This window comes from Coregonus clupeaformis, unplaced genomic scaffold (genome assembly GCF_020615455.1).
Source record: "Coregonus clupeaformis isolate EN_2021a unplaced genomic scaffold, ASM2061545v1 scaf2519, whole genome shotgun sequence".
Classification (NCBI taxonomy): domain Eukaryota; kingdom Metazoa; phylum Chordata; class Actinopteri; order Salmoniformes; family Salmonidae; genus Coregonus; species Coregonus clupeaformis.
In genome coordinates, this window is record NW_025535973.1 from 46,353 (window position 1) to 73,584 (window position 27,232).

The 27,232-nt window shown below is 43.9% G+C and overlaps 32 non-coding genes across 32 annotated transcripts; all 32 read right to left on the bottom strand.

Annotated features, from left to right (window-relative positions):
* Positions 1 to 277: 277 nt before the first annotated feature.
* trnal-uag lies at positions 278 to 360 on the bottom strand. The gene has a single exon. It is a non-coding gene; the product is annotated as a tRNA-Leu (tRNA).
* Positions 361 to 902: 542 nt separating this feature from the next.
* trnal-uag lies at positions 903 to 985 on the bottom strand. The gene has a single exon. It is a non-coding gene; the product is annotated as a tRNA-Leu (tRNA).
* A 1,164-nt stretch (positions 986 to 2,149) lies between these two features.
* trnal-uag lies at positions 2,150 to 2,232 on the bottom strand. Its single transcript has one exon. It is a non-coding gene; the product is annotated as a tRNA-Leu (tRNA).
* Positions 2,233 to 2,773: 541 nt separating this feature from the next.
* On the bottom strand, positions 2,774 to 2,856 carry trnal-uag. Its single transcript has one exon. It is a non-coding gene; the product is annotated as a tRNA-Leu (tRNA).
* A 537-nt stretch (positions 2,857 to 3,393) lies between these two features.
* On the bottom strand, positions 3,394 to 3,476 carry trnal-cag. The gene has a single exon. It is a non-coding gene; the product is annotated as a tRNA-Leu (tRNA).
* Positions 3,477 to 4,004: 528 nt separating this feature from the next.
* On the bottom strand, positions 4,005 to 4,087 carry trnal-uag. Its single transcript has one exon. It is a non-coding gene; the product is annotated as a tRNA-Leu (tRNA).
* Positions 4,088 to 4,626: 539 nt separating this feature from the next.
* On the bottom strand, positions 4,627 to 4,709 carry trnal-uag. The gene has a single exon. It is a non-coding gene; the product is annotated as a tRNA-Leu (tRNA).
* A 532-nt stretch (positions 4,710 to 5,241) lies between these two features.
* Positions 5,242 to 5,324, bottom strand: trnal-uag. The gene has a single exon. It is a non-coding gene; the product is annotated as a tRNA-Leu (tRNA).
* A 536-nt stretch (positions 5,325 to 5,860) lies between these two features.
* Positions 5,861 to 5,943, bottom strand: trnal-cag. The gene has a single exon. It is a non-coding gene; the product is annotated as a tRNA-Leu (tRNA).
* A 541-nt stretch (positions 5,944 to 6,484) lies between these two features.
* Positions 6,485 to 6,567, bottom strand: trnal-cag. The gene has a single exon. It is a non-coding gene; the product is annotated as a tRNA-Leu (tRNA).
* Positions 6,568 to 7,105: 538 nt separating this feature from the next.
* Positions 7,106 to 7,188, bottom strand: trnal-cag. Its single transcript has one exon. It is a non-coding gene; the product is annotated as a tRNA-Leu (tRNA).
* Positions 7,189 to 7,731: 543 nt separating this feature from the next.
* Positions 7,732 to 7,814, bottom strand: trnal-cag. Its single transcript has one exon. It is a non-coding gene; the product is annotated as a tRNA-Leu (tRNA).
* Positions 7,815 to 8,353: 539 nt separating this feature from the next.
* trnal-cag lies at positions 8,354 to 8,436 on the bottom strand. The gene has a single exon. It is a non-coding gene; the product is annotated as a tRNA-Leu (tRNA).
* Positions 8,437 to 8,976: 540 nt separating this feature from the next.
* trnal-uag lies at positions 8,977 to 9,059 on the bottom strand. The gene has a single exon. It is a non-coding gene; the product is annotated as a tRNA-Leu (tRNA).
* Positions 9,060 to 9,601: 542 nt separating this feature from the next.
* On the bottom strand, positions 9,602 to 9,684 carry trnal-cag. The gene has a single exon. It is a non-coding gene; the product is annotated as a tRNA-Leu (tRNA).
* Positions 9,685 to 10,221: 537 nt separating this feature from the next.
* Positions 10,222 to 10,304, bottom strand: trnal-cag. The gene has a single exon. It is a non-coding gene; the product is annotated as a tRNA-Leu (tRNA).
* Positions 10,305 to 10,841: 537 nt separating this feature from the next.
* On the bottom strand, positions 10,842 to 10,924 carry trnal-cag. The gene has a single exon. It is a non-coding gene; the product is annotated as a tRNA-Leu (tRNA).
* Positions 10,925 to 11,464: 540 nt separating this feature from the next.
* Positions 11,465 to 11,547, bottom strand: trnal-cag. The gene has a single exon. It is a non-coding gene; the product is annotated as a tRNA-Leu (tRNA).
* Positions 11,548 to 12,088: 541 nt separating this feature from the next.
* On the bottom strand, positions 12,089 to 12,171 carry trnal-cag. Its single transcript has one exon. It is a non-coding gene; the product is annotated as a tRNA-Leu (tRNA).
* A 541-nt stretch (positions 12,172 to 12,712) lies between these two features.
* Positions 12,713 to 12,795, bottom strand: trnal-uag. The gene has a single exon. It is a non-coding gene; the product is annotated as a tRNA-Leu (tRNA).
* Positions 12,796 to 13,336: 541 nt separating this feature from the next.
* Positions 13,337 to 13,419, bottom strand: trnal-cag. Its single transcript has one exon. It is a non-coding gene; the product is annotated as a tRNA-Leu (tRNA).
* A 534-nt stretch (positions 13,420 to 13,953) lies between these two features.
* On the bottom strand, positions 13,954 to 14,036 carry trnal-uag. The gene has a single exon. It is a non-coding gene; the product is annotated as a tRNA-Leu (tRNA).
* Positions 14,037 to 14,573: 537 nt separating this feature from the next.
* Positions 14,574 to 14,656, bottom strand: trnal-uag. Its single transcript has one exon. It is a non-coding gene; the product is annotated as a tRNA-Leu (tRNA).
* A 3,856-nt stretch (positions 14,657 to 18,512) lies between these two features.
* On the bottom strand, positions 18,513 to 18,595 carry trnal-uag. The gene has a single exon. It is a non-coding gene; the product is annotated as a tRNA-Leu (tRNA).
* A 1,783-nt stretch (positions 18,596 to 20,378) lies between these two features.
* trnal-uag lies at positions 20,379 to 20,461 on the bottom strand. The gene has a single exon. It is a non-coding gene; the product is annotated as a tRNA-Leu (tRNA).
* Positions 20,462 to 21,622: 1,161 nt separating this feature from the next.
* Positions 21,623 to 21,705, bottom strand: trnal-uag. Its single transcript has one exon. It is a non-coding gene; the product is annotated as a tRNA-Leu (tRNA).
* A 537-nt stretch (positions 21,706 to 22,242) lies between these two features.
* trnal-uag lies at positions 22,243 to 22,325 on the bottom strand. Its single transcript has one exon. It is a non-coding gene; the product is annotated as a tRNA-Leu (tRNA).
* Positions 22,326 to 22,864: 539 nt separating this feature from the next.
* Positions 22,865 to 22,947, bottom strand: trnal-uag. Its single transcript has one exon. It is a non-coding gene; the product is annotated as a tRNA-Leu (tRNA).
* A 537-nt stretch (positions 22,948 to 23,484) lies between these two features.
* On the bottom strand, positions 23,485 to 23,567 carry trnal-cag. The gene has a single exon. It is a non-coding gene; the product is annotated as a tRNA-Leu (tRNA).
* A 538-nt stretch (positions 23,568 to 24,105) lies between these two features.
* On the bottom strand, positions 24,106 to 24,188 carry trnal-cag. The gene has a single exon. It is a non-coding gene; the product is annotated as a tRNA-Leu (tRNA).
* A 540-nt stretch (positions 24,189 to 24,728) lies between these two features.
* trnal-cag lies at positions 24,729 to 24,811 on the bottom strand. The gene has a single exon. It is a non-coding gene; the product is annotated as a tRNA-Leu (tRNA).
* A 1,154-nt stretch (positions 24,812 to 25,965) lies between these two features.
* Positions 25,966 to 26,048, bottom strand: trnal-uag. The gene has a single exon. It is a non-coding gene; the product is annotated as a tRNA-Leu (tRNA).
* Between the last annotated feature and the right edge of the window lie 1,184 nt (positions 26,049 to 27,232).

Genomic DNA, 27,232 nt, shown 5'->3' on the forward strand with positions numbered 1-27,232 from the left:
TTCCGATTCCCCTTGCAGACTATCTTTTTTCACTGACAAACACCGAACAGTTGTGCATTCCGAGATCCTTTTGTTATTTGCCTGTTTGTGGCCCGCCTGTGAGCTTGCGTGATTCTTGCAATTTTCTTTCAATCTCTCATCAACTAGCTGTTTTTGCAGAATGTCAAAAATAGGATAGTTATTCACTACTCATACTAACTGTTATTTCCATTATCTGAAGTAATTTATTCATCAACTGGTTATTACAAAGCAGCATGACATGCAGGCGCTAAAGGTTTGTCAGAAGTGGGATTCGAACCCACGCCTCCAGGGGAGACTGCGACCTAAACGCAGCGCCTTAGACCGCTCGGCCATCCTGACTACATACAATTTAGTTGGGTATCGGGATGAACAGTATCGGTTAAAAGTAGGATTAGGTTTGCTGGTGCTAGTGTCTTCAGAATATGTGTCTGGAAGTATCGACAACCGTCAGGGTAAGAGTGCCAACAGGTCCACATGTCAAAATGGGGGAAATCTTAGCAAATGGCTTAGTGGTGATTCATGAGAATCGTTTTTTGTTTTGTTTTTTTAGGGTTTATCAAGGGATCTTACCTGTAACCTGTGGCTTGACTTTAAATGCGGCGAGTTCCGATTCCCCTTGCAGACTATCTTTTTTCACTGACAAACACCGAACAGTTGTGCATTCCGAGATCCTTTTGTTATTTGCCTGTTTGTGGCCCGCCTGTGAGCTTGCGTGATTCTTGCAATTTTCTTTCAACCTCTCATCAACTAGCTGTTTTTGCAGAATGTCAAAAATAGGATAGTTATTCACTACTCATACTAACTGTTATTTCCATTATCTGAAGTAATTTATTCATCAACTGGTTATTACAAAGCAGCATGACATGCAGGCGCTAAAGGTTTGTCAGAAGTGGGATTCGAACCCACGCCTCCAGGGGAGACTGCGACCTAAACGCAGCGCCTTAGACCGCTCGGCCATCCTGACTACATACAATTTAGTTGGGTATCGGGATGAACAGTATCGGTTAAAAGTAGGATTAGGTTTGCTGGTGCTAGTGTCTTCAGAATATGTGTCTGGAAGTATCGACAACCGTCAGGGTAAGAGTGCCAACAGGTCCACATGTCAAAATGGGGGGAAATCTTAGCAAATGGCTTAGTGGTGATTCATGAGAATCGTTTTTGTTGTTTTTTTTTAGGGTTTATCAAGGGATCTTACCTGTAACCTGTGGCTTGACTTTAAATGCGGCGAGTTCCGATTCCCTTGCAGACTATCTTTTTCACTGACAAACACCGACCAGTTGTGCGTTCCGAGATCCTTTCGTTATTTGCCTGTTTGTGTCCCGCCTGTGAGCTTGCGTGATTCTTGCAATTGTCTTTCAATCTCTCATCAACTAGCTGATTTTGCAGAATGTAAAAAATAGGATAGTTATTCACTACTCATATTAACCTTTATTTCCATGATCTGAAGTAATTTATTTATTAACTGGTTATTACAAAGCAGCATTAAATGCAGGCGCTAAGTGTTTCTTAGAAGTGGAACTCGAACCCACGCCTCCAGGGGAGACTGCGACCTAAACACAGCGACTTAGACCGCTCAGCCATCCTGACTACAAAAACATGTAGTTGGGTATAGGGATGAACAGTATCTGGTAAAAGTAGGATTAGGCTTGCTGGTGCTAGTGTCTTCAGAATATGTGTCTGGAAGTATCGACAACCGTCAGGGTAAGAGTGCCAACAGGTCCACATGTCAAAATGGGGGAAATCTTAGCAAATGGCTTAGTGGTGATTCATAAGAATCGTTTTTTTTTTTTTTTTTTAGGGTTTATCAAGGGATCTTACCTGTAACCTGTGGCTTGACTTTAAATGCGGCGAGTTCCGATTCCCCTGCAGACTATCTTTTTTCACTGACAAAGACCGAAGAGTTGTACGTTCCGAGATCCTTTCGTTATTTGCCTGTTTGTGTCCCGCCTGTGAGCTTGCGTGATTCTTGCAATTGTCTTTCAATCTCTCATCAACTAGCTGATTTTGCAGAATGTCAAAAATAGGATAGTTATTCACTACTCATACTAACTGTTATTTCCATTATCTGAAGTAATTTGTTCATCAATTGGTTATTACAAAGCAGCATTACATGCAGGCGCTAAAGGTTTGTCAGAAGTGGGTTTTGAACCCATGCCTCCAGGGGAGACTGCGACCTAAACACAGCGCCTTAGACCACTCGGCCATCCTGACTACACATCACTTAGTTCAGTGTCGGGATGAACGGTATCGGGTAAAAGAAGGATTAGGCTTGATGATGCTAGTGTCTTCAGAATATGTGTCTGGAAGTATCGACAACCGTCAGGGTAAGAGTGACAACAGGTCCACATGTCAAAATGGGGGAAATCTTAGCAAATGGCTTAGTGGTGATTCATGAAAATCGTTTTATTGTTGTTTTTTAGGGTTTATCAAGGGATCTTACCTGTAACCTGTGGCTTGACTTTAAATGCGGCGAGTTCCGATTCCCCTGCAGATTATATTTTTTCACTGACAAACACGCCGACCAGTTGTGCATTCCGAGATCCTTTTGTTATTTTTCTGTATGTGGCCCGCCTGTGAGCTTGCGTGATTCTTGCAATTGTCTTTCAATCTCTCATCAACTAGCTGATTTTGCAGAATGTAAAAAATAGGATAGTTATTCACTACTCATACTAACTGTTATTTCCATTATCTGAAGTAATTTATTCATCAACTGGTTATTACAAAGCAGCATGACATGCAGGCGCTAAAGGTTTGTCAGAAGTGGGATTCGAACCCACGCCTCCAGGGGAGACTGCGACCTAAACACAGCGCCTTAGACCGCTCGGCCATCCTGACTACAAAAACATTTAGTTGGGTATCGGGATGAACAGTATCGGTTAAAAGTAGGATTAGGTTTGCTGGTGCTAGTGTCTTCAGAATATGTGTCTGGAAGTATCGACAACCGTCAGGGTAAGAGTGCCAACAGGTCCACATGTCAAAATGGGGGGAAATCTTAGCAAATGGCTTAGTGGTGATTCATGAGAATCGTTTTTTTTTTTTAGGGTTTATCAAGGGATCTTACCTGTAACCTGTGGCTTGACTTTAAATGCGGCGAGTTCCGATTCCCCTTGCAGACTATCTTTTTTCACTGACAAACACCGAACAGTTGTGCATTCCGAGATCCTTTTGTTATTTGCCTGTTTGTGGCCCGCCTGTGAGCTTGCGTGATTCTTGCAATTGTCTTTCAACCTCTCATCAACTAGCTGTTTTTGCAGAATGTCAAAAATAGGATAGTTATTCACTACTCATACTAACTGTTATTTCCATTATCTGAAGTAATTTATTCATCAACTGGTTATTACAAAGCAGCATGACATGCAGGCGCTAAAGGTTTGTCAGAAGTGGGATTCGAACCCACGCCTCCAGGGGAGACTGCGACCTAAACGCAGCGCCTTAGACCGCTCGGCCATCCTGACTACAAACAATTTAGTTGGGTATCGGGATGAACAGTATCGGTTAAAAGTAGGATTAGGTTTGCTGGTGCTAGTGTCTTCAGAATATGTGTCTGGAAGTATCGACAACCGTCAGGGTAAGAGTGCCAACAGGTCCACATGTCAAAATGGGGGAAATCTTAGCAAATGGCTTAGTGGTGATTCATGAGAATCGTTTTTAGGGTTTATCAAGGGATCTTACCTGTAACCTGTGGCTTGACTTTAAATGCGGCGAGTTCCGATTCCCCTTGCAGACTATCTTTTTTCACTGACAAACACCGAACAGTTGTGCATTCCGAGATCCTTTTGTTATTTGCCTGTTTGTGGCCCGCCTGTGAGCTTGCGTGATTCTTGCAATTTTCTTTCAACCTCTCATCAACTAGCTGTTTTTGCAGAATGTCAAAAATAGGATAGTTATTCACTACTCATACTAACTGTTATTTCCATTATCTGAAGTAATTTATTCATCAATTGGTTATTACAAAGCAGCATGACATGCAGGCGCTAAAGGTTTGTCAGAAGTGGGATTCGAACCCACGCCTCCAGGGGAGACTGCGACCTAAACGCAGCGCCTTAGACCGCTCGGCCATCCTGACTACATACAATTTAGTTGGGTATCGGGATGAACAGTATCGGTTAAAAGTAGGATTAGGTTTGCTGGTGCTAGTGTCTTCAGAATATGTGTCTGGAAGTATCGACAACCGTCAGGGTAAGAGTGCCAACAGGTCCACATGTCAAAATGGGGGGAAATCTTAGCAAATGGCTTAGTGGTGATTCATGAGAATCGTTTTATTTTTTTTTTTAGGGTTTATCAAGGGATCTTACCTGTAACCTGTGGCTTGACTTTAAATGCGGCGAGTTCCGATTCCCTTGCAGACTATCTTTTTTCACTGACAAACACCGAACAGTTGTGCATTCCGAGATCCTTTTGTTATTTGCCTGTTTGTGGCCCGCCTGTGAGCTTGCGTGATTCTTGCAATTGTCTTTCAACCTCTCATCAACTAGCTGTTTTTGCAGAATGTCAAAAATAGGATAGTTATTCACTACTCATACTAACTGTTATTTCCATTATCTGAAGTAATTTATTCATCAACTGGTTATTACAAAGCAGCATGACATGCAGGCGCTAAAGGTTTGTCAGAAGTGGGATTCGAACCCACGCCTCCAGGGGAGACTGCGACCTAAACGCAGCGCCTTAGACCGCTCGGCCATCCTGACTACATACAATTTAGTTGGGTGTCGGGATGAACAGTATCGGTTAAAAGTAGGATTAGGTTTGCTGGTGCTAGTGTCTTCAGAATATGTGTCTGGAAGTATCGACAACCGTCAGGGTAAGAGTGCCAACAGGTCCACATGTCAAAATGGGGGGAAATCTTAGCAAATGGCTTAGTGGTGATTCATGAGAATCGTTTTTTTTTAGGGTTTATCAAGGGATCTTACCTGTAACCTGTGGCTTGACTTTAAATGCGGCGAGTTCCGATTCCCTTGCAGAGTATCTTTTTTCACTGACAAACACCGAACAGTTGTACGTTCCGAGATCCTTTTGTTATTTGCCTGTTTGTGTCCCGCCTGTGAGCTTGCGTGATTCTTGCAATTGTCTTTCAATCTCTCATCAACTAGCTGTTTTTGCAGAATGTCAAAAATAGGATAGTTATTCACTACTCATACTAACTGTTATTTCCATTATCTGAAGTAATTTATTCATCAACTGGTTATTACAAAGCAGCATGACATGCAGGCGCTAAAGGTTTGTCAGAAGTGGGATTCGAACCCACGCCTCCAGGGGAGACTGCGACCTAAACACAGCGCCTTAGACCGCTCGGCCATCCTGACTACAAAAACATGTAGTTGGGTATAGGGATGAACAGTATCTGGTAAAATTAGGATTAGGCTTGCTGGTGCTAGTGTCTTCAGAATATGTGTCTGGAAGTATCGACAACCGTCAGGGTAAGAGTGCCAACAGGTCCACATGTCAAAATGGGGGAAATCTTAGCAAATGGCTTAGTGGTGATTGATAAGAATCGTTTTTTTTTTTTTAGGGTTTATCAAGGGATCTTACCTGTAACCTGTGGCTTGACTTTAAATGCGGCGAGTTCCGATTCCCTTGCAGACTATCTTTTTTCACTGACAAACACCGAACAGTTGTGCATTCCGAGATCCTTTTGTTATTTGCCTGTTTGTGGCCCGCCTGTGAGCTTGCGTGATTCTTGCAATTGTCTTTCAACCTCTCATCAACTAGCTGTTTTTGCAGAATGTCAAAAATAGGATAGTTATTCACTACTCATACTAACTGTTATTTCCATTATCTGAAGTAATTTATTCATCAACTGGTTATTACAAAGCAGCATGACATGCAGGCGCTAAAGGTTTGTCAGAAGTGGGATTCGAACCCACGCCTCCAGGGGAGACTGCGACCTGAACGCAGCGCCTTAGACCGCTCGGCCATCCTGACTACATACAATTTAGTTGGGTATCGGGATGAACAGTATCGGTTAAAAGTAGGATTAGGTTTGCTGGTGCTAGTGTCTTCAGAATATGTGTCTGGAAGTATCGACAACCGTCAGGGTAAGAGTGCCAACAGGTCCACATGTCAAAATGGGGGAAATCTTAGCAAATGGCTTAGTGGTGATTCATAAGAATCATTTATTTTTTATTTTTTAGGGTTTATCAAGGGATCTTACCTGTAACCTGCGGCTTGACTTTAAATGCGGCGAGTTCCGATTCCCCTGCAGATTATATTTTTTCACTGACAAACACGCCGACCAGTTGTGCATTCCGAGATCCTTTTGTTATTTGCCTGTTTGTGGCCCGCCTGTGAGCTTGCGTGATTCTTGCAATTTTCTTTCAACCTCTCATCAACTAGCTGTTTTTGCAGAATGTCAAAAATAGGATAGTTATTCACTACTCATACTAACTGTTATTTCCATTATCTGAAGTAATTTATTCATCAATTGGTTATTACAAAGCAGCATGACATGCAGGCGCTAAAGGTTTGTCAGAAGTGGGATTCGAACCCACGCCTCCAGGGGAGACTGCGACCTGAACGCAGCGCCTTAGACCGCTCGGCCATCCTGACTACATACAATTTAGTTGGGTATCGGGATGAACAGTATCGGTTAAAAGTAGGATTAGGTTTGCTGGTGCTAGTGTCTTCAGAATATGTGTCTGGAAGTATCGACAACCGTCAGGGTAAGAGTGCCAACAGGTCCACATGTCAAAATGGGGGAAATCTTAGCAAATGGCTTAGTGGTGATTCATAAGAATCGTTTTTTTTTTTTTTTTAGGGTTTATCAAGGGATCTTACCTGTAACCTGTGGCTTGACTTTAAATGCGGCGAGTTCCGATTCCCCTGCAGATTATCTTTTTTCACTGACAAACACCGACCAGTTGTGCATTCCGAGATCCTTTTGTTATTTCTCTGTATGTGGCCCGCCTGTGAGCTTGCGTGATTCTTGCAATTGTCTTTCAATCTCACATCAACTAGCTGATTTTGCAGAATGTCAAAAATAGGATAGTTATTCACTACTCATACTAACTGTTATTTCCATTATCTGAAGTAATTTATTCATCAACTGGTTATTACAAAGCAGCATGACATGCAGGCGCTAAAGGTTTGTCAGAAGTGGGATTCGAACCCACGCCTCCAGGGGAGACTGCGACCTGAACGCAGCGCCTTAGACCGCTCGGCCATCCTGACTACATACAATTTAGTTGGGTATCGGGATGAACAGTATCGGTTAAAAGTAGGATTAGGTTTGCTGGTGCTAGTGTCTTCAGAATATGTGTCTGGAAGTATCGACAACCGTCAGGGTAAGAGTGCCAACAGGTCCACATGTCAAAATGGGGGGAAATCTTAGCAAATGGCTTAGTGGTGATTCATGAGAATCGTTTTTTTTTGTTTTTTTTTAGGGTTTATCAAGGGATCTTACCTGTAACCTGTGGCTTGACTTTAAATGCGGCGAGTTCCGATTCCCCTTGCAGACTATCTTTTTTCACTGACAAACACCGAACAGTTGTGCATTCCGAGATCCTTTTGTTATTTGCCTGTTTGTGGCCCGCCTGTGAGCTTGCGTGATTCTTGCAATTTTCTTTCAACCTCTCATCAACTAGCTGTTTTTGCAGAATGTCAAAAATAGGATAGTTATTCACTACTCATACTAACTGTTATTTCCATTATCTGAAGTAATTTATTCATCAACTGGTTATTACAAAGCAGCATGACATGCAGGCGCTAAAGGTTTGTCAGAAGTGGGATTCGAACCCACGCCTCCAGGGGAGACTGCGACCTAAACGCAGCGCCTTAGACCGCTCGGCCATCCTGACTACATACAATTTAGTTGGGTATCGGGATGAACAGTATCGGTTAAAAGTAGGATTAGGCTTGCTGGTGCTAGTGTCTTCAGAATATGTGTCTGGAAGTATCGACAACCGTCAGGGTAAGAGTGCCAACAGGTCCACATGTCAAAATGGGGGAAATCTTAGCAAATGGCTTAGTGGTGATTCATAAGAATCATTTATTTTTTATTTTTTAGGGTTTATCAAGGGATCTTACCTGTAACCTGCGGCTTGACTTTAAATGCGGCGAGTTCCGATTCCCCTGCAGACTATCTTTTTTCACTGACAAAGACCGAAGAGTTGTACGTTCCGAGATCCTTTCATTATTTGCCTGTTTGAGGCCCGCCTGTGAGCTTGCGTGATTTTTGCAATTCTCTTTCAACCTCTCTTCAACTAGCTGTTTTTGCAGAATGTAAAAAATAGGATAGTTATTCACTACTCATACTAACTGTTATTTCCATTATCTGAAGTAATTTATTCATCAACTGGTTATTACAAAGCAGCATGACATGCAGGCGCTAAAGGTTTGTCAGAAGTGGGATTCGAACCCACGCCTCCAGGGGAGACTGCGACCTGAACGCAGCGCCTTAGACCGCTCGGCCATCCTGACTACAAACAATTTAGTTGGGTATCGGGATGAACAGTATCGGTTAAAAGTAGGATTAGGTTTGCTGGTGCTAGTGTCTTCAGAATATGTGTCTGGAAGTATCGACAACCGTCAGGGTAAGAGTGCCAACAGGTCCACATGTCAAAATGGGGGAAATCTTAGCAAATGGCTTAGTGGTGATTCATGAGAATCGTTTTTTTTGTTTTTTTTTAGGGTTTATCAAGGGATCTTACCTGTAACCTGTGGCTTGACTTTAAATGCGGCGAGTTCCGATTCCCTTGCAGACTATCTTTTTTCACTGACAAACACCGAACAGTTGTGCATTCCGAGATCCTTTTGTTATTTGCCTGTTTGTGGCCCGCCTGTGAGCTTGCGTGATTCTTGCAATTGTCTTTCAACCTCTCATCAACTAGCTGTTTTTGCAGAATGTCAAAAATAGGATAGTTATTCACTACTCATACTAACTGTTATTTCCATTATCTGAAGTAATTTATTCATCAACTGGTTATTACAAAGCAGCATGACATGCAGGCGCTAAAGGTTTGTCAGAAGTGGGATTCGAACCCACGCCTCCAGGGGAGACTGCGACCTAAACGCAGCGCCTTAGACCGCTCGGCCATCCTGACTACATACAATTTAGTTGGGTATCGGGATGAACAGTATCGGTTAAAAGTAGGATTAGGTTTGCTGGTGCTAGTGTCTTCAGAATATGTGTCTGGAAGTATCGACAACCGTCAGGGTAAGAGTGCCAACAGGTCCACATGTCAAAATGGGGGAAATCTTAGCAAATGGCTTAGTGGTGATTCATAAGAATCGTTTTTTTTTTTTTTTTTTTAGGGTTTATCAAGGGATCTTACCTGTAACCTGTGGCTTGACTTTAAATGCGGCGAGTTCCGATTCCCCTTGCAGACTATCTTTTTTCACTGACAAACACCGAACAGTTGTGCATTCCGAGATCCTTTTGTTATTTGCCTGTTTGTGGCCCGCCTGTGAGCTTGCGTGATTCTTGCAATTTTCTTTCAACCTCTCATCAACTAGCTGTTTTTGCAGAATGTCAAAAATAGGATAGTTATTCACTACTCATACTAACTGTTATTTCCATTATCTGAAGTAATTTATTCATCAACTGGTTATTACAAAGCAGCATGACATGCAGGCGCTAAAGGTTTGTCAGAAGTGGGATTCGAACCCACGCCTCCAGGGGAGACTGCGACCTGAACGCAGCGCCTTAGACCGCTCGGCCATCCTGACTACATACAATTTAGTTGGGTATCGGGATGAACAGTATCGGTTAAAAGTAGGATTAGGTTTGCTGGTGCTAGTGTCTTCAGAATATGTGTCTGGAAGTATCGACAACCGTCAGGGTAAGAGTGCCAACAGGTCCACATGTCAAAATGGGGGAAATCTTAGCAAATGGCTTAGTGGTGATTCATGAGAATCGTTTTTTTTTTTTTGGGGGGGTTTATCAAGGGATCTTACCTGTAACCTGTGGCTTGACTTTCAATGCGGCGAGTTCCGATTCCCTTGCAGACTATCTTTTTTCACTGACAAACACCGACCAGTTGTGCATTCCGAGATCCTTTTGTTATTTGCCTGTTTGTGGCCGCCTGTGAGCTTGCGTGATTCTTGCAATTTTCTTTCAACCTCTCATCAACTAGCTGTTTTTGCAGAATGTCAAAAATAGGATAGTTATTCACTACTCATACTAACTGTTATTTCCATTATCTGAAGTAATTTATTCATCAACTGGTTATTACAAAGCAGCATGACATGCAGGCGCTAAAGGTTTGTCAGAAGTGGGATTCGAACCCACGCCTCCAGGGGAGACTGCGACCTGAACGCAGCGCCTTAGACCGCTCGGCCATCCTGACTACAAACAATTTAGTTGGGTATCGGGATGAACAGTATCGGTTAAAAGTAGGATTAGGTTTGCTGGTGCTAGTGTCTTCAGAATATGTGTCTGGAAGTATCGACAACCGTCAGGGTAAGAGTGCCAACAGGTCCACATGTCAAAATGGGGGGAAATCTTAGCAAATGGCTTAGTGGTGATTCATGAGAATCGTTTTTTTTTTTTTTAGGGTTTATCAAGGGATCTTACCTGTAACCTGTGGCTTGACTTTAAATGCGGCGAGTTCCGATTCCCTTGCAGACTATCTTTTTTCACTGACAAACACCGAACAGTTGTGCATTCCGAGATCCTTTTGTTATTTGCCTGTTTGTGGCCCGCCTGTGAGCTTGCGTGATTCTTGCAATTTTCTTTCAACCTCTCATCAACTAGCTGTTTTTGCAGAATGTCAAAAATAGGATAGTTATTCACTACTCATACTAACTGTTATTTCCATTATCTGAAGTAATTTATTCATCAACTGGTTATTACAAAGCAGCATGACATGCAGGCGCTAAAGGTTTGTCAGAAGTGGGATTCGAACCCACGCCTCCAGGGGAGACTGCGACCTAAACGCAGCGCCTTAGACCGCTCGGCCATCCTGACTACATACAATTTAGTTGGGTATCGGGATGAACAGTATCGGTTAAAAGTAGGATTAGGTTTGCTGGTGCTAGTGTCTTCAGAATATGTGTCTGGAAGTATCGACAACCGTCAGGGTAAGAGTGCCAACAGGTCCACATGTCAAAATGGGGGGAAATCTTAGCAAATGGCTTAGTGGTGATTCATGAGAATCGTTTTTTTGTTTTTTTTTAGGGTTTATCAAGGGATCTTACCTGTAACCTGTGGCTTGACTTTAAATGCGGCGAGTTCCGATTCCCTTGCAGACTATCTTTTTTCACTGACAAACACCGAACAGTTGTGCATTCCGAGATCCTTTTGTTATTTGCCTGTTTGTGGCCCGCCTGTGAGCTTGCGTGATTCTTGCAATTTTCTTTCAACCTCTCATCAACTAGCTGTTTTTGCAGAATGTCAAAAATAGGATAGTTATTCACTACTCATACTAACTGTTATTTCCATTATCTGAAGTAATTTATTCATCAACTGGTTATTACAAAGCAGCATGACATGCAGGCGCTAAAGGTTTGTCAGAAGTGGGATTCGAACCCACGCCTCCAGGGGAGACTGCGACCTGAACGCAGCGCCTTAGACCGCTCGGCCATCCTGACTACATACAATTTAGTTGGGTATCGGGATGAACAGTATCGGTTAAAAGTAGGATTAGGCTTGCTGGTGCTAGTGTCTTCAGAATATGTGTCTGGAAGTATCGACAACCGTCAGGGTAAGAGTGCCAACAGGTCCACATGTCAAAATGGGGGGAAATCTTAGCAAATGGCTTAGTGGTGATTCATGAGAATCGTTTTTTTGTTTTTTTTTAGGGTTTATCAAGGGATCTTACCTGTAACCTGTGGCTTGACTTTAAATGCGGCGAGTTCCGATTCCCCTTGCAGACTATCTTTTTTCACTGACAAACACCGAACAGTTGTGCATTCCGAGATCCTTTTGTTATTTGCCTGTTTGTGGCCCGCCTGTGAGCTTGCGTGATTCTTGCAATTTTCTTTCAACCTCTCATCAACTAGCTGTTTTTGCAGAATGTCAAAAATAGGATAGTTATTCACTACTCATACTAACTGTTATTTCCATTATCTGAAGTAATTTATTCATCAACTGGTTATTACAAAGCAGCATGACATGCAGGCGCTAAAGGTTTGTCAGAAGTGGGATTCGAACCCACGCCTCCAGGGGAGACTGCGACCTAAACGCAGCGCCTTAGACCGCTCGGCCATCCTGACTACATACAATTTAGTTGGGTATCGGGATGAACAGTATCGGTTAAAAGTAGGATTAGGTTTGCTGGTGCTAGTGTCTTCAGAATATGTGTCTGGAAGTATCGACAACCGTCAGGGTAAGAGTGCCAACAGGTCCACATGTCAAAATGGGGGAAATCTTAGCAAATGGCTTAGTGGTGATTCATGAAAATCGTTTTATTGTTGTTTTTTAGGGTTTATCAAGGGATCTTACCTGTAACCTGTGGCTTGACTTTCAATGCGGCGAGTTCCGATTCCCCTGCAGACTATCTTTTTTCACTGACAAACACGCCGACCAGTTGTGCATTCCGAGATCCTTTTGTTATTTTTCTGTATGTGGCCCGCCTGTGAGCTTGCGTGATTCTTGCAATTGTCTTTCAATCTCTCATCAACTAGCTGATTTTGCAGAATGTAAAAAATAGGATAGTTATTCACTACTCATACTAACTGTTATTTCCATTATCTGAAGTAATTTATTCATCAACTGGTTATTACAAAGCAGCATGACATGCAGGCGCTAAAGGTTTGTCAGAAGTGGGATTCGAACCCACGCCTCCAGGGGAGACTGCGACCTAAACACAGCGCCTTAGACCGCTCGGCCATCCTGACTACAAAAACATTTAGTTGGGTATCGGGATGAACAGTATCTGGTAAAAGTAGGATTAGGCTTGCTGGTGCTAGTGTCTTCAGAATATGTGTCTGGAAGTATCGACAACCGTCAGGGTAAGAGTGCCAACAGGTCCACATGTCAAAATGGGGGAAATCTTAGCAAATGGCTTAGTGGTGATTCATAAGAATCTTTAAAAAAAATTTTTTTTAGGGTTTATCAAGGGATCTTACCTGTAACCTGTGGCTTGACTTTAAATGCGGCGAGTTCCGATTCTCCTGCAGAGTATCTTTTTTCACTGACAAACACGGACCAGTTGTGCATTCCGAGATCCTTTTGTTATTTGCCTGTTTGTGGCCCGCCTGTGAGCTTGCGTGATTCTTGCAATTTTCTTTCAACCTCTCATCAACTAGCTGTTTTTGCAGAATGTCAAAAACAGGATAGTTATTCACTACTCATACTAACTGTTATTTCCATTATCTGAAGTAATTTATTCATCAATTGGTTATTACAAAGCAGCATGACATGCAGGCGCTAAAGGTTTGTCAGAAGTGGGATTCGAACCCACGCCTCCAGGGGAGACTGCGACCTGAACGCAGCGCCTTAGACCGCTCGGCCATCCTGACTACATACAATTTAGTTGGGTATCGGGATGAACAGTATCGGTTAAAAGTAGGATTAGGTTTGCTGGTGCTAGTGTCTTCAGAATATGTGTCTGGAAGTATCGACAACCGTCAGGGTAAGAGTGCCAACAGGTCCACATGTCAAAATGGGGGAAATCTTAGCAAATGGCTTAGTGGTGATTCATGAGAATCGTTTTTTTTGTTAGGGTTTATCAAGGGATCTTACCTGTAACCTGTGGCTTGACTTTAAATGCGGCGAGTTCCGATTCCCCTTGCAGACTATCTTTTTTCACTGACAAACACCGAACAGTTGTGCATTCCGAGATCCTTTTGTTATTTGCCTGTTTGTGGCCCGCCTGTGAGCTTGCGTGATTCTTGCAATTTTCTTTCAACCTCTCATCAACTAGCTGTTTTTGCAGAATGTCAAAAATAGGATAGTTATTCACTACTCATACTAACTGTTATTTCCATTATCTGAAGTAATTTATTCATCAACTGGTTATTACAAAGCAGCATGACATGCAGGCGCTAAAGGTTTGTCAGAAGTGGGATTCGAACCCACGCCTCCAGGGGAGACTGCGACCTAAACGCAGCGCCTTAGACCGCTCGGCCATCCTGACTACATACAATTTAGTTGGGTATCGGGATGAACAGTATCGGTTAAAAGTAGGATTAGGTTTGCTGGTGCTAGTGTCTTCAGAATATGTGTCTGGAAGTATCGACAACCGTCAGGGTAAGAGTGCCAACAGGTCCACATGTCAAAATGGGGGGAAATCTTAGCAAATGGCTTAGTGGTGATTCATGAGAATCGTTTTTGTTTTTTTTAGGGTTTATCAAGGGATCTTACCTGTAACCTGCGGCTTGACTTTAAATGCGGCGAGTTCCGATTCCCCTGCAGACTATCTTTTTTCACTGACAAACACCGACCAGTTGTGCGTTCCGAGATCCTTTCATTATTTGCCTGTTTGAGGCCCGCCTGTGAGCTTGCGTGATTCTTGCAATTGTCTTTCAACCTCTCATCAACTAGCTGTTTTTGCAGAATGTCAAAAATAGGATAGTTATTCACTACTCATACTAACTGTTATTTCCATTATCTGAAGTAATTTATTCATCAACTGGTTATTACAAAGCAGCATGACATGCAGGCGCTAAAGGTTTGTCAGAAGTGGGATTCGAACCCACGCCTCCAGGGGAGACTGCGACCTAAACGCAGCGCCTTAGACCGCTCGGCCATCCTGACTACACACAATTTAGTTGGGTATCGGGATGAACAGTATCGGGTTAAAAGTAGGATTAGGCTTGCTGGTGCTAGTGTCTTCAGAATATGTGTCTGGAAGTATCGACAACCGTCAGGGTAAGAGTGCCAACAGGTCCACATGTCAAAATGGGGGAAATCTTAGCAAATGGCTTAGTGGTGATTCATAAGAATCATTTATTTTTTATTTTTTAGGGTTTATCAAGGGATCTTACCTGTAACCTGCGGCTTGACTTTAAATGCGGCGAGTTCCGATTCCCCTGCAGATTATATTTTTTCACTGACAAACACCGACCAGTTGTGCATTCCGAGATCCTTTTGTTATTTGCCTGTTTGTGGCCGCCTGTGAGCTTGCGTGATTCTTGCAATTTTCTTTCAACCTCTCATCAACTAGCTGTTTTTGCAGAATGTCAAAAATAGGATAGTTATTCACTACTCATACTAACTGTTATTTCCATTATCTGAAGTAATTTATTCATCAACTGGTTATTACAAAGCAGCATGACATGCAGGCGCTAAAGGTTTGTCAGAAGTGGGATTCAAACCCACGCCTCCAGGGGAGACTGCGACCTGAACGCAGCGCCTTAGACATTTACATTTACATTTTACATTTTAGTCATTTAGCAGACGCTCTTAACCAGAGCGACTTACAGGAGCAATTAGGGTCAAGTGCCTTGCTCAAGGGCACATTAACGTCATTTAGCAGACGCTCTTAGCCAGAGCGACTCACAAATTGGTACGTTCACCCTATAGCCAGTGGGATAACCACTTTACAATTTGGGGGGGTTAGAAGGATTACTTTATCCTATCCCAGGTATTCCTTAAAGAGGTGGGGTTTCAAATGTCTCCGGAAGGTGGTGAGTGACTCCGCTGTCCTGGCGTCGTGAGGGAGCTTGTTCCACCATTGGGGTGCCAGAGCAGCGAACAGTTTTGACTGGGCTGAGGGGGAGCTATGCTTCCGCAGAGGAAGGGAGCCAGCAGGCCAGAGGTGGATGAACGCAATGCCCTCGTTTGGGTGTAGGGACTGATCAGAGCCTGAAGGTACAGAGGTGCCGTTCCCCTCACTGCTCCATAGGCAAGCACCATGGTCTTGTAGCGGATGCGAGCTTCAACTGGAAGCCAGTGGAGTGTGCGGAGGAGGGGGGTGACGTGAGAGAACTTGGGAAGGTTGAACACCAGACGGGCTGCGGCATTCTGGATGAGTTGTAGGGGTTTAATGGCACAGGCAGGGAGGCCAGCCAACAGCGAGTTGCAGTAGTCCAGACGGGAGATGACAAGTGCCTGGATTAGGACCTGTGCCGCTTCTTGTGTAAGGCAGGGTCGTACTCTCCGAATGTTGTAGAGCATGAACCTGCAGGAGCGGGTCACCGCCTTGATGTTGGCGGAGAACGACAGGGTGTTGTCCAGGGTCACGCCTAGGCTCTTCGCACTCTGGGAGGAGGACACAGCGGAGTTGTCAACCGTGATGGCGAGATCATGGAACGGGCAGTCCTTCCCCGGGAGGAAGAGCAGCTCCGTCTTGCCAGGGTTCAGCTTGAGGTGGTGATCCGTCATCCATACTGATATGTCTGCCAGACATGCAGAGATGCGATTCGCCACCTGGTTATCAGAAGGGGGAAAGGAGAAGATTAGTTGTGTATCGTCAGCGTAGCAATGATAATGAAAGGCCATGTGAGGATATGACAGAGCCAAGTGACTTGGTGTATAGGGAGAAAAGGAGAGGGCCTAGAACTGAGCCCTGGGGGACACCAGTGGTGAGAGCGCGTGGTGCGGAGACAGCTTCTCGCCACGCCACTTGGTAGGAGCGACCGGTCAGGTAGGACGCAATCCAGGAGTGAGCCGCGCCGGAGATGCCCAGCTCGGAGAGGGTGGAGAGGAGGATCTGATGGTTCACAGTATCAAAGGCAGCAGACAGGTCTAGAAGGACAAGAGCAGAGGAGAGAGAGTTAGCTTTAGCAGTGGGGAGAGTCTCCGTGACACAGAGAAGAGCAGTCTCAGTTGAATGACCAGTCCTGAAACCTGATTGGTTTGGATCAAGAAGGTCATTCTGAGAGAGATAGCAAGAGAGTTGGCTAAAGACGGCACGCTCAATAGTTTTGGAAAGAAAAGAAAGAAGGGATACTGGTCTGTAGTTGTTGACATCAGTGGGGTCGAGTGTTGGTTTTTTTGAGAAGGGGAGCAACTCTCGCTCTCTTGAAGACGGAAGGGACATGACCAGCGGTCAAGGATGAGTTGATCAGCGAGGTGAGGTAGGGGAGAAGGTCACCGGAGATGGTCTGGAGAAGAGAGGAGGGGATGGGGTCAAGCGGGCAGGTTGTTGGGCGGCCTGCAGTCACAAGTCGCAGGATTTTATCTGGAGAGAGAGGGGAGAAAGAAGTCAGAGCATAGGGTAGGGCAGTGTGAGCAGGACCAACAGTGTCATTAGACTTAACAAACGAGGATCGGATGTCGTCAACCTTCTTTTCAAAGTGGTTGACGAAGTCATCCACAGAGAGAGAGGAGGGGGGGGAGGAGGATTCAGGAGGGAGGAAAATGTGGCAAAAGAGCTTCCTAGGGTTAGAGGCAGATGCTTGGAATTTAGAGTGGTAGAAGGTGGCCTTAGCAGCAGAAACAGATGAAGAAAATGTAGAGAGGAGGGAGTGAAAAGAAGCCAGGTCGGCAGGGAGTTTAGTTTTCTTCCATTTCCGCTCCGCTGCCCGGAGCTCTGTTCTGTGAGCTCGCAATGAGTCATCAAGCCACGGAGCTGGAGGGGGAGGGGCCGAGCCGGCCGGGAGGATAGGGGACACAGAGAGTCAAAGGATGCAGAAAGGGAGGAGAGGAGGGTTGAGGAGGCAGAATCAGGAGATTGGAGGGAGAAGGATTGAGCAGAGGGAAGAGATGATAGGATGGAAGAGGAGAGAGTAGTGGGAGAGAGAGAGCGAAGGTTGCGGCGTCGCATTACCATCTGTGTAGGGGCAGCGTGAGTAGTGTGGGAGGAGAGCGAGAGAGAAAAGGAAACAAAGTAGTGGTCAGAGACTTGGAGGGGAGTTGCAGTGAGATTAGTAGAGGAGCAGCATCTAGTGAAGATGAGGTCAAGCGTATTGCCTGCCTTGTGAGTAGGGGGGGACGGTGAGAGGGTGAGGTCAAAAGAGGAGAGGAGTGGAAAGAAGGAGGCAGAGAGAAATGAGTCAAATGTGGACATAGGGAGGTTGAAATCCCCCAAAACTGTGAGGGGTGAGCCATCCTCAGGGAAGGAACTTATCAAGGCGTCAAGCTCATTGATGAACTCTCCAAGGGAACCTTGGACCACTCGGCCATCCTGACTACATACAATTTAGTTGGGTATCGGGATGAACAGTATCGGTTAAAAGTAGGATTAGGTTTGCTGGTGCTAGTGTCTTCAGAATATGTGTCTGGAAGTATCGACAACCGTCAGGGTAAGAGTGCCAACAGGTCCACATGTCAAAATGGGGGAAATCTTAGCAAATGGCTTAGTGGTGATTCATGAGAATCGTTTTTTTTTTTTTTTTTAGGGTTTATCAAGGGATCTTACCTGTAACCTGTGGCTTGACTTTCAATGCGGCGAGTTCCGATTCCCTTGCAGACTATCTTTTTTCACTGACAAACACCGACCAGTTGTGCATTCCGAGATCCTTTTGTTATTTGCCTGTTTGTGGCCGCCTGTGAGCTTGCGTGATTCTTGCAATTTTCTTTCAACCTCTCATCAACTAGCTGTTTTTGCAGAATGTCAAAAACAGGATAGTTATTCACTACTCATACTAACTGTTATTTCCATTATCTGAAGTAATTTATTCATCAACTGGTTATTACAAAGCAGCATGACATGCAGGCGCTAAAGGTTTGTCAGAAGTGGGATTCGAATCCACGCCTCCAGGGGAGACTGCGACCTGAACGCAGCGCCTTAGACCGCTCGGCCATCCTGACTACATAGAATTTAGTTGGGTATCGGGATGAACAGTATCGGTTAAAAGTAGGATTAGGTTTGCTGGTGCTAGTGTCTTCAGAATATGTGTCTGGAAGTATCGACAACCGTCAGGGTAAGAGTGCCAACAGGTCCACATGTCAAAATGGGGGAAATCTTAGCAAATGGCTTAGTGGTGATTCATGAGAATCGTTTTGTTGTTGTTTTTTAGGGTTTATCAAGGGATCTTACCTGTAACCTGTGGCTTGACTTTCAATGCGGCGAGTTCCGATTCCCTTGCAGAGTATCTTTTTCACTGACAAACACCGACCAGTTGTGCGTTCCGAGATCCTTTTGTTATTTGCCTGTTTGTGGCCCGCCTGTGAGCTTGCGTGATTCTTGCAATTTTCTTTCAACCTCTCATCAACTAGCTGTTTTTGCAGAATGTCAAAAATAGGATAGTTATTCACTACTCATACTAACTGTTATTTCCATTATCTGAAGTAATTTGTTCATCAACTGGTTATTACAAAGCAGCATGACACGCAGGCGCTAAAGGTTTGTCAGAAGTGGGATTCGAACCCACGCCTACAGGGGAGACTGCGACCTGAAACGCAGCGCCTTAGACCGCTCGGCCATCCTGACTACACACAACTTAGTTGGGTATGGGGATGAACAGTATCGGGTAAAAGTAGGATTAGGCTTGCTGGTGCTAGTGTCTTCAGAATATGTGTCTGGAAGTATCGACAACCGTCAGGGTAAGAGTGCCAACAGGTCCACATGTCAAAATGGGGGAAATCTTAGCAAATGGCTTAGTGGTGATTCATAAGAATCGTTTTTTTTTTTTTTTTAGGGTTTATCAAGGGATCTTACCTGTAACCTGTGGCTTGACGTTCAATGCGGCGAGTTCCGATTCCCCTTGCAGACTATCTTTTTCACTGACAAAGACCGAAGAGTTGTACGTTCCGAGATCCTTTCGTTATTTGCCTGTTTGTGTCCCGCCTGTGAGCTTGCGTGATTCTTGCAATTGTCTTTCAATCTCTCATCAACTAGCTGTTTTTGCAGAATGTCAAAAATAGGATAGTTATTCACTACTCATACTAACTGTTATTTCCATTATCTGAAGTAATTTATTCATCAACTGGTTATTACAAAGCAGCATGACATGCAGGCGCTAAAGGTTTGTCAGAAGTGGGATTCGAACCCACGCCTCCAGGGGAGACTGCGACCTAAAACACAGCGCCTTAGACCGCTCGGCCATCCTGACTACAAAAACATTTAGTTGGGTATCGGGATGAACAGTATCTGGTAAAAGTAGGATTAGGCTTGCTGGTGCTAGTGTCTTCAGAATATGTGTCTGGAAGTATCGACAACCGTCAGGGTAAGAGTGCCAACAGGTCCACATGTCAAAATGGGGGAAATCTTAGCAAATGGCTTAGTGGTGATTCATGAAAATCGTTTTATTGTTGTTTTTTAGGGTTTATCAAGGGATCTTACCTGTAACCTGTGGCTTGACGTTAAATGCGCGAGTTCCGATTCCCCTGCAGACTATCTTTTTTCACTGACAAACACCGACCAGTTGTGCGTTCCGAGATCCTTTCATTATTTGCCTGTTTGAGGCCCGCCTGTGAGCTTGCGTGATTTTTGCAATTCTCTTTCAACCTCTCTTCAACTAGCTGTTTTTGCAGAATGTAAAAAATAGGATAGTTATTCACTACTCATATTAACCTTTATTTCCATGATCTGAAGTAATTTATTTATTAACTGGTTATTACAAAGCAGCATTAAATGCAGGCGCTAAAGGTTTGTCAGAAGTGGGATTCGAACCCACGCCTCCAGGGGAGACTGCGACCTAAACACAGCGACTTAGACCGCTCAGCCATCCTGACTACAAAAACATGTAGTTGGGTATAGGGATGAACAGTATCTGGTAAAAGTAGGATTAGGCTTGCTGGTGCTAGTGTCTTCAGAATATGTGTCTGGAAGTATCGACAACCGTCAGGGTAAGAGTGCCAACAGGTCCACATGTCAAAATGGGGGAAATCTTAGCAAATGGCTTAGTGGTGATTCATGAGAATCATTTTTTTTTTTTTTTTTAGGGTTTATCAAGGGATCTTACCTGTAACCTGTGGCTTGACTTTCAATGCGGCGAGTTCCGATTCCCCTGCAGACTATCTTTTTTCACTGACAAAGACCGAAGAGTTGTACGTTCCGAGATCCTTTCGTTATTTGCCTGTTTGTGTCCCGCCTGTGAGCTTGCGTGATTCTTGCAATTGTCTTTCAATCTCTCATCAACTAGCTGATTTTGCAGAATGTCAAAAATAGGATAGTTATTCACTACTCATACTAACTGTTATTTCCATTATCTGAAGTAATTTATTCATCAACTGGTTATTACAAAGCAGCATGACATGCAGGCGCTAAAGGTTTGTCAGAAGTGGGATTCGAACCCACGCCTCCAGGGGAGACTGCGACCTGAAACACAGCGCCTTAGACCGCTCGGCCATCCTGACTACATACAATTTAGTTGGGTATCGGGATGAACAGTATCGGTTAAAAGTAGGATTAGGTTGCTGGTGCTAGTGTCTTCAGAATATGTGTCTGGAAGTATCGACAACCGTCAGGGTAAGAGTGCCAACAGGTCCACATGTCAAAATGGGGGAAATCTTAGCAAATGGCTTAGTGGTGATTGATAAGAATCGTTTTTTTTTTTTTTTTAGGGTTTATCAAGGGATCTTACCTGTAACCTGTGGCTTGACTTTAAATGCGGCGAGTTCCGATTCTCCTGCAGAGTATCTTTTTTCGCTGACAAAGACCGAAGAGTTGTGCGTTCCGAGATCCTTTCGTTATTTGCCTGTTTGTGGCCCACCTGTGAGCTTGCGTGATTCTTGCAATTCTCTTTCAACCTCTCTTCAACTAGCTGTTTTTGCAGAATGTAAAAAATAGGATAGTTATTCACTACACATACTAACCGTTATTTCCATTATCTGAAGTAATTTGTTCATCAATTGGTTATTACAAAGCAGCATTACACGCATGCGCTAAAGGTTTGTCAGAAGTGGGATTAGAACCCACGCCTCCAGGGGAGACTGCGACCTAAACACAGCGCCTTAGACCGCTCGGCCATCCTGACTACACACAACTTAGTTGGGTGTGGGGATGAACGGTATCGGGTAAAAGAAGGATTAGGCTTGCTGATGCTAGTGTCTTCAGAATATGTGTCTGGAAGTATCGACAACCGTCAGGGTAAGAGTGCCAACAGGTCCACATGTCAAAATGGGGGAAATCTTAGCAAATGGCTTAGTGGTGATTCATGAAAATCGTTTTATTGTTGTTTTTTAGGGTTTATCAAGGGATCTTACCTGTAACCTGTGGCTTGACGTTAAATGCGCGAGTTCCGATTCCCCTGCAGACTATCTTTTTTCACTGACAAACACCGAAGAGTTGTGCATTCCGAGATCCTTTTGTTATTTGCCTGTTTGTGGCCGCCTGTGAGCTTGCGTGATTCTTGCAATTGTCTTTCAATCTCTCATCAACTAGCTGTTTTTGCAGAATGTCAAAAATAGGATAGTTATTCACTACTCATACTAACTGTTATTTCCATTATCTGAAGTAATTTATTCATCAACTGGTTATTACAAAGCAGCATGACATGCAGGCGCTAAAGGTTTGTCAGAAGTGGGATTCGAACCCACGCCTCCAGGGGAGACTGCGACCTAAACACAGCGCCTTAGACCGCTCGGCCATCCTGACTACACAAAATTTAGTTGGGTGTGGAGATGAACAGTATCGGGTAAAAGAAGGATTAGGCTTGCTGATGCTAGTGTCTTCAGAATATGTGTCTGGAAGTATCGACAACCGTCAGGGTAAGAGTGCCAACAGGTCCACATGTCAAAATGGGGGAAATCTTAGCAAATGGCTTAGTGGTGATTCATGAAAATCGTTTTATTGTTGTTTTTTAGGGTTTATCAAGGGATCTTACCTGTAACCTGTGGCTTGACTTTCAATGCGGCGAGTTCCGATTCCCCTGCAGACTATCTTTTTTCACTGACAAAGACCGAAGAGTTGTACGTTCCGAGATCCTTTCGTTATTTGCCTGTTTGTGTCCCGCCTGTGAGCTTGCGTGATTCTTGCAATTGTCTTTCAATCTCTCATCAACTAGCTGATTTTGCAGAATGTCAAAAATAGGATAGTTATTCACTACTCATACTAACTGTTATTTCCATTATCTGAAGTAATTTGTTCATCAATTGGTTATTACAAAGCAGCATTACATGCAGGCGCTAAAGGTTTGTCAGAAGTGGGATTAGAACCCACGCCTCCAGGGGAGACTGCGACCTAAACACAGCGCCTTAGACCGCTCGGCCATCCTGACTACACACAACTTAGTTGGGTGTGGGATGAACGGTATCGGGTAAAAGAAGGATTAGGCTTGCTGATGCTAGTGTCTTCAGAATATGTGTCTGGAAGTATCGACAACCGTCAGGGTAAGAGTGCCAACAGGTCCACATGTCAAAATGGGGGAAATCTTAGCAAATGGCTTAGTGGTGATTCATGAAAATCGTTTTATTGTTGTTTTTTAGGGTTTATCAAGGGATCTTACCTGTAACCTGGGCTTGACGTTAAATGCGGCGAGTTCCGATTCCCCTGCAGACTATCTTTTTTCACTGACAAAGACCGAAGAGTTGTACGTTCCGAGATCCTTTCGTTATTTGCCTGTTTGTGTCCCGCCTGTGAGCTTGCGTGATTCTTGCAATTGTCTTTCAATCTCTCATCAACTAGCTGTTTTTGCAGAATGTCAAAAATAGGATAGTTATTCACTACTCATACTAACTGTTATTTCCATTATCTGAAGTAATTTATTCATCAACTGGTTATTACAAAGCAGCATGACATGCAGGCGCTAAAGGTTTGTCAGAAGTGGGATTCGAACCCACGCCTCCAGGGGAGACTGCGACCTAAACACAGCGCCTTAGACCGCTCGGCCATCCTGACTACACACAACTTAGTTGGGTATAGGGATGAACAGTATCTGGTAAAAGTAGGATTAGGCTTGCTGGTGCTAGTGTCTTCAGAATATGTGTCTGGAAGTATCGACAACCGTCAGGGTAAGAGTGCCAACAGGTCCACATGTCAAAATGGGGGAAATCTTAGCAAATGGCTTAGTGGTGATTGATAAGAATCGTTTTTTTTTTTTTTTTAGGGTTTATCAAGGGATCTTACCTGTAACCTGTGGCTTGACTTTAAATGCGGCGAGTTCCGATTCTCCTGCAGAGTATCTTTTTTCGCTGACAAAGACCGAAGAGTTGTGCGTTCCGAGATCCTTTCGTTATTTGCCTGTTTGTGGCCCACCTGTGAGCTTGCGTGATTCTTGCAATTCTCTTTCAACCTCTCTTCAACTAGCTGTTTTTGCAGAATGTAAAAAATAGGATAGTTATTCACTACACATACTAACCGTTATTTCCATTATCTGAAGTAATTTGTTCATCAATTGGTTATTACAAAGCAGCATTACACGCAGGCGCTAAAGGTTTGTCAGAAGTGGGATTTGAACCCACGCCTCCAGGGGAGACTGCGACCTAAACACAGCGCCTTAGACCGCTCGGCCATCCTGACTACACACAACTTAGTTGGGTATAGGGATGAACAGTATCTGGTAAAATTAGGATTAGGCTTGCTGGTGCTAGTGTCTTCAGAATATGTGTCTGGAAGTATCGACAACCGTCAGGGTAAGAGTGCCAACAGGTCCACATGTCAAAATGGGGGAAATCTTAGCAAATGGCTTAGTGGTGATTGATAAGAATCGTTTTTTTTTTTTTTTTTAGGGTTTATCAAGGGATCTTACCTGTAACCTGTGGCTTGACTTTAAATGCGGCGAGTTCCGATTCCCCTTGCAGACTATCTTTTTTCACTGACAAAGACCGAAGAGTTGTGCGTTCCGAGATCCTTTCGTTATTTGCCTGTTTGTGGCCCGCCTGTGAGCTTGCGTGATTCTTGCAATTCTCTTTCAACCTCTCTTCAACTAGCTGTTTTTGCAGAATGTAAAAAATAGGATAGTTATTCACTACTCATACTAACTGTTATTTCCATTATCTGAAGTAATTTATTCATCAACTGGTTATTACAAAGCAGCATGACATGCAGGCGCTAAAGGTTTGTCAGAAGTGGGATTCGAACCCACGCCTCCAGGGGAGACTGCGACCTAAACACAGCGCCTTAGACCGCTCGGCCATCCTGACTACAAAAACATTTAGTTGGGTATCGGGATGAACAGTATCTGGTAAAAGTAGGATTAGGCTTGCTGGTGCTAGTGTCTTCAGAATATGTGTCTGGAAGTATCGACAACCGTCAGGGTAAGAGTGCCAACAGGTCCACATGTCAAAATGGGGGAAATCTTAGCAAATGGCTTAGTGGTGATTCATAAGAATCGTTTTATTTTTTTTTTTTAGGGTTTATCAAGGGATCTTACCTGTAACCTGTGGCTTGACGTTAAATGCGGCGAGTTCCGATTCTCCTGCAGAGTATCTTTTCGCTGACAAAGACCGAAGAGTTGTGCGTTCCGAGATCCTTTCGTTATTTGCCTGTTTGTGGCCCACCTGTGAGCTTGCGTGATTCTTGCAATTCTCTTTCAACCTCTCTTCAACTAGCTGTTTTTGCAGAATGTAAAAAATAGGATAGTTATTCACTACACATACTAACCGTTATTTCCATTATCTGAAGTAATTTGTTCATCAATTGGTTATTACAAAGCAGCATTACATGCAGGCGCTAAAGGTTTGTCAGAAGTGGGATTCGAAACCACGCCTCCATGGGAGACTGAACGCAGCACCTTAGACCTCTCTGCCATCCTGACTACACAAAAAAGTAGTTGGTTATAGGGATGAACGGTATCGGGTAAAAGAAGGCTTAGGCTTGCTGGTGCTAGTGTCTTCAGAATATGTGTCTGGAAGTATCGACAACCATCAGGGTAAGAGTGCCAACAGGTCCACATGTCAAAATGGGGGAAATCTTAGCAAATGGCTTAGTGGTGATTCATGAAAATCGTTTTATTGTTGTTTTTTAGGGTTTATCAAGGGATCTTACCTGTAACCTGTGGCTTGACGTTCAATGCGGCGAGTTCCGATTCCCCTTGCAGACTATCTTTTTCACTGACAAAGACCGAACAGTTGTGCATTCCGAGATCCTTTCGTTATTTGCCTGTTTGTGTCCCGCCTGTGAGCTTGCGTGATTCTTGCAATTGTCTTTCAATCTCTCATCAACTAGCTGATTTTGCAGAATGTCAAAAATAGGATAGTTATTCACTACTCATACTAACTGTTATTTCCATTATCTGAAGTAATTTGTTCATCAATTGGTTATTACAAAGCAGCATTACATGCAGGCGCTAAAGGTTTGTCAGAAGTGGGTTTTGAACCCATGCCTCCAGGGGAGACTGCGACCTAAACACAGCGCCTTAGACCACTCGGCCATCCTGACTACACATCACTTAGTTCAGTGTCGGGATGAACGGTATCGGGTAAAAGAAGGATTAGGCTTGCTGATGCTAGTGTCTTCAGAATATGTGTCTGGAAGTATCGACAACCGTCAGGGTAAGAGTGCCAACAGGTCCACATGTCAAAATGGGGGAAATCTTAGCAAATGGCTTAGTGGTGATTCATGAGAATCGTTTTTTTTTTATTTTTTAGGGTTTATCAAGGGATCTTACCTGTAACCTGTGGCTTGACGTTAATGCGGCGAGTTCCGATTCCCCTTGCAGACTATCTTTTTCACTGACAAACACCCGACCAGTTGTGCATTCCGAGATCCTTTCATTATTTGCCTGTTTGAGGCCCGCCTGTGAGCTTGCGTGATTTTTGCAATTCTCTTTCAACCTCTCTTCAACTAGCTGTTTTTGCAGAATGTAAAAAATAGGATAGTTATTCACTACTCATATTAACCTTTATTTCCATGATCTGAAGTAATTTATTTATTAACTGGTTATTACAAAGCAGCATTAAATGCAGGAACTAAGTGTTTCTTAGAAGTGGAACTCGAACCCACGCCTCCAGGGGAGACTGCGACCTAAACACAGCGACTTAGACCGCTCAGCCATCCTGACTACAAAAACATGTAGTTGGGTATAGGGATGAACAGTATCTGGTAAAAGTAGGATTAGGTTTGCTGGTGCTAGTGTCTTCAGAATATGTGTCTGGAAGTATCGACAACCGTCAGGGTAAGAGTGCCAACAGGTCCACATGTCAAAATGGGGGAAATCTTAGCAAATGGCTTAGTGGTGATTCATGAGAATCGTTTTTTTTTTTTTTTTTTAGGGTTTATCAAGGGATCTTACCTGTAACCTGTGGCTTGACTTTCAATGCGGCGAGTTCCGATTCCCTTGCAGAGTATCTTTTTCACTGACAAACACCGACCAGTTGTGCATTCCGAGATCCTTTTGTTATTTGCCTGTTTGTGGCCGCCTGTGAGCTTGCGTGATTCTTGCAATTTTCTTTCAACCTCTCATCAACTAGCTGTTTTTGCAGAATGTCAAAAATAGGATAGTTATTCACTACTCATACTAACTGTTATTTCCATTATCTGAAGTAATTTATTCATCAACTGGTTATTACAAAGCAGCATGACATGCAGGCGCTAAAGGTTTGTCAGAAGTGGGATTCGGAACC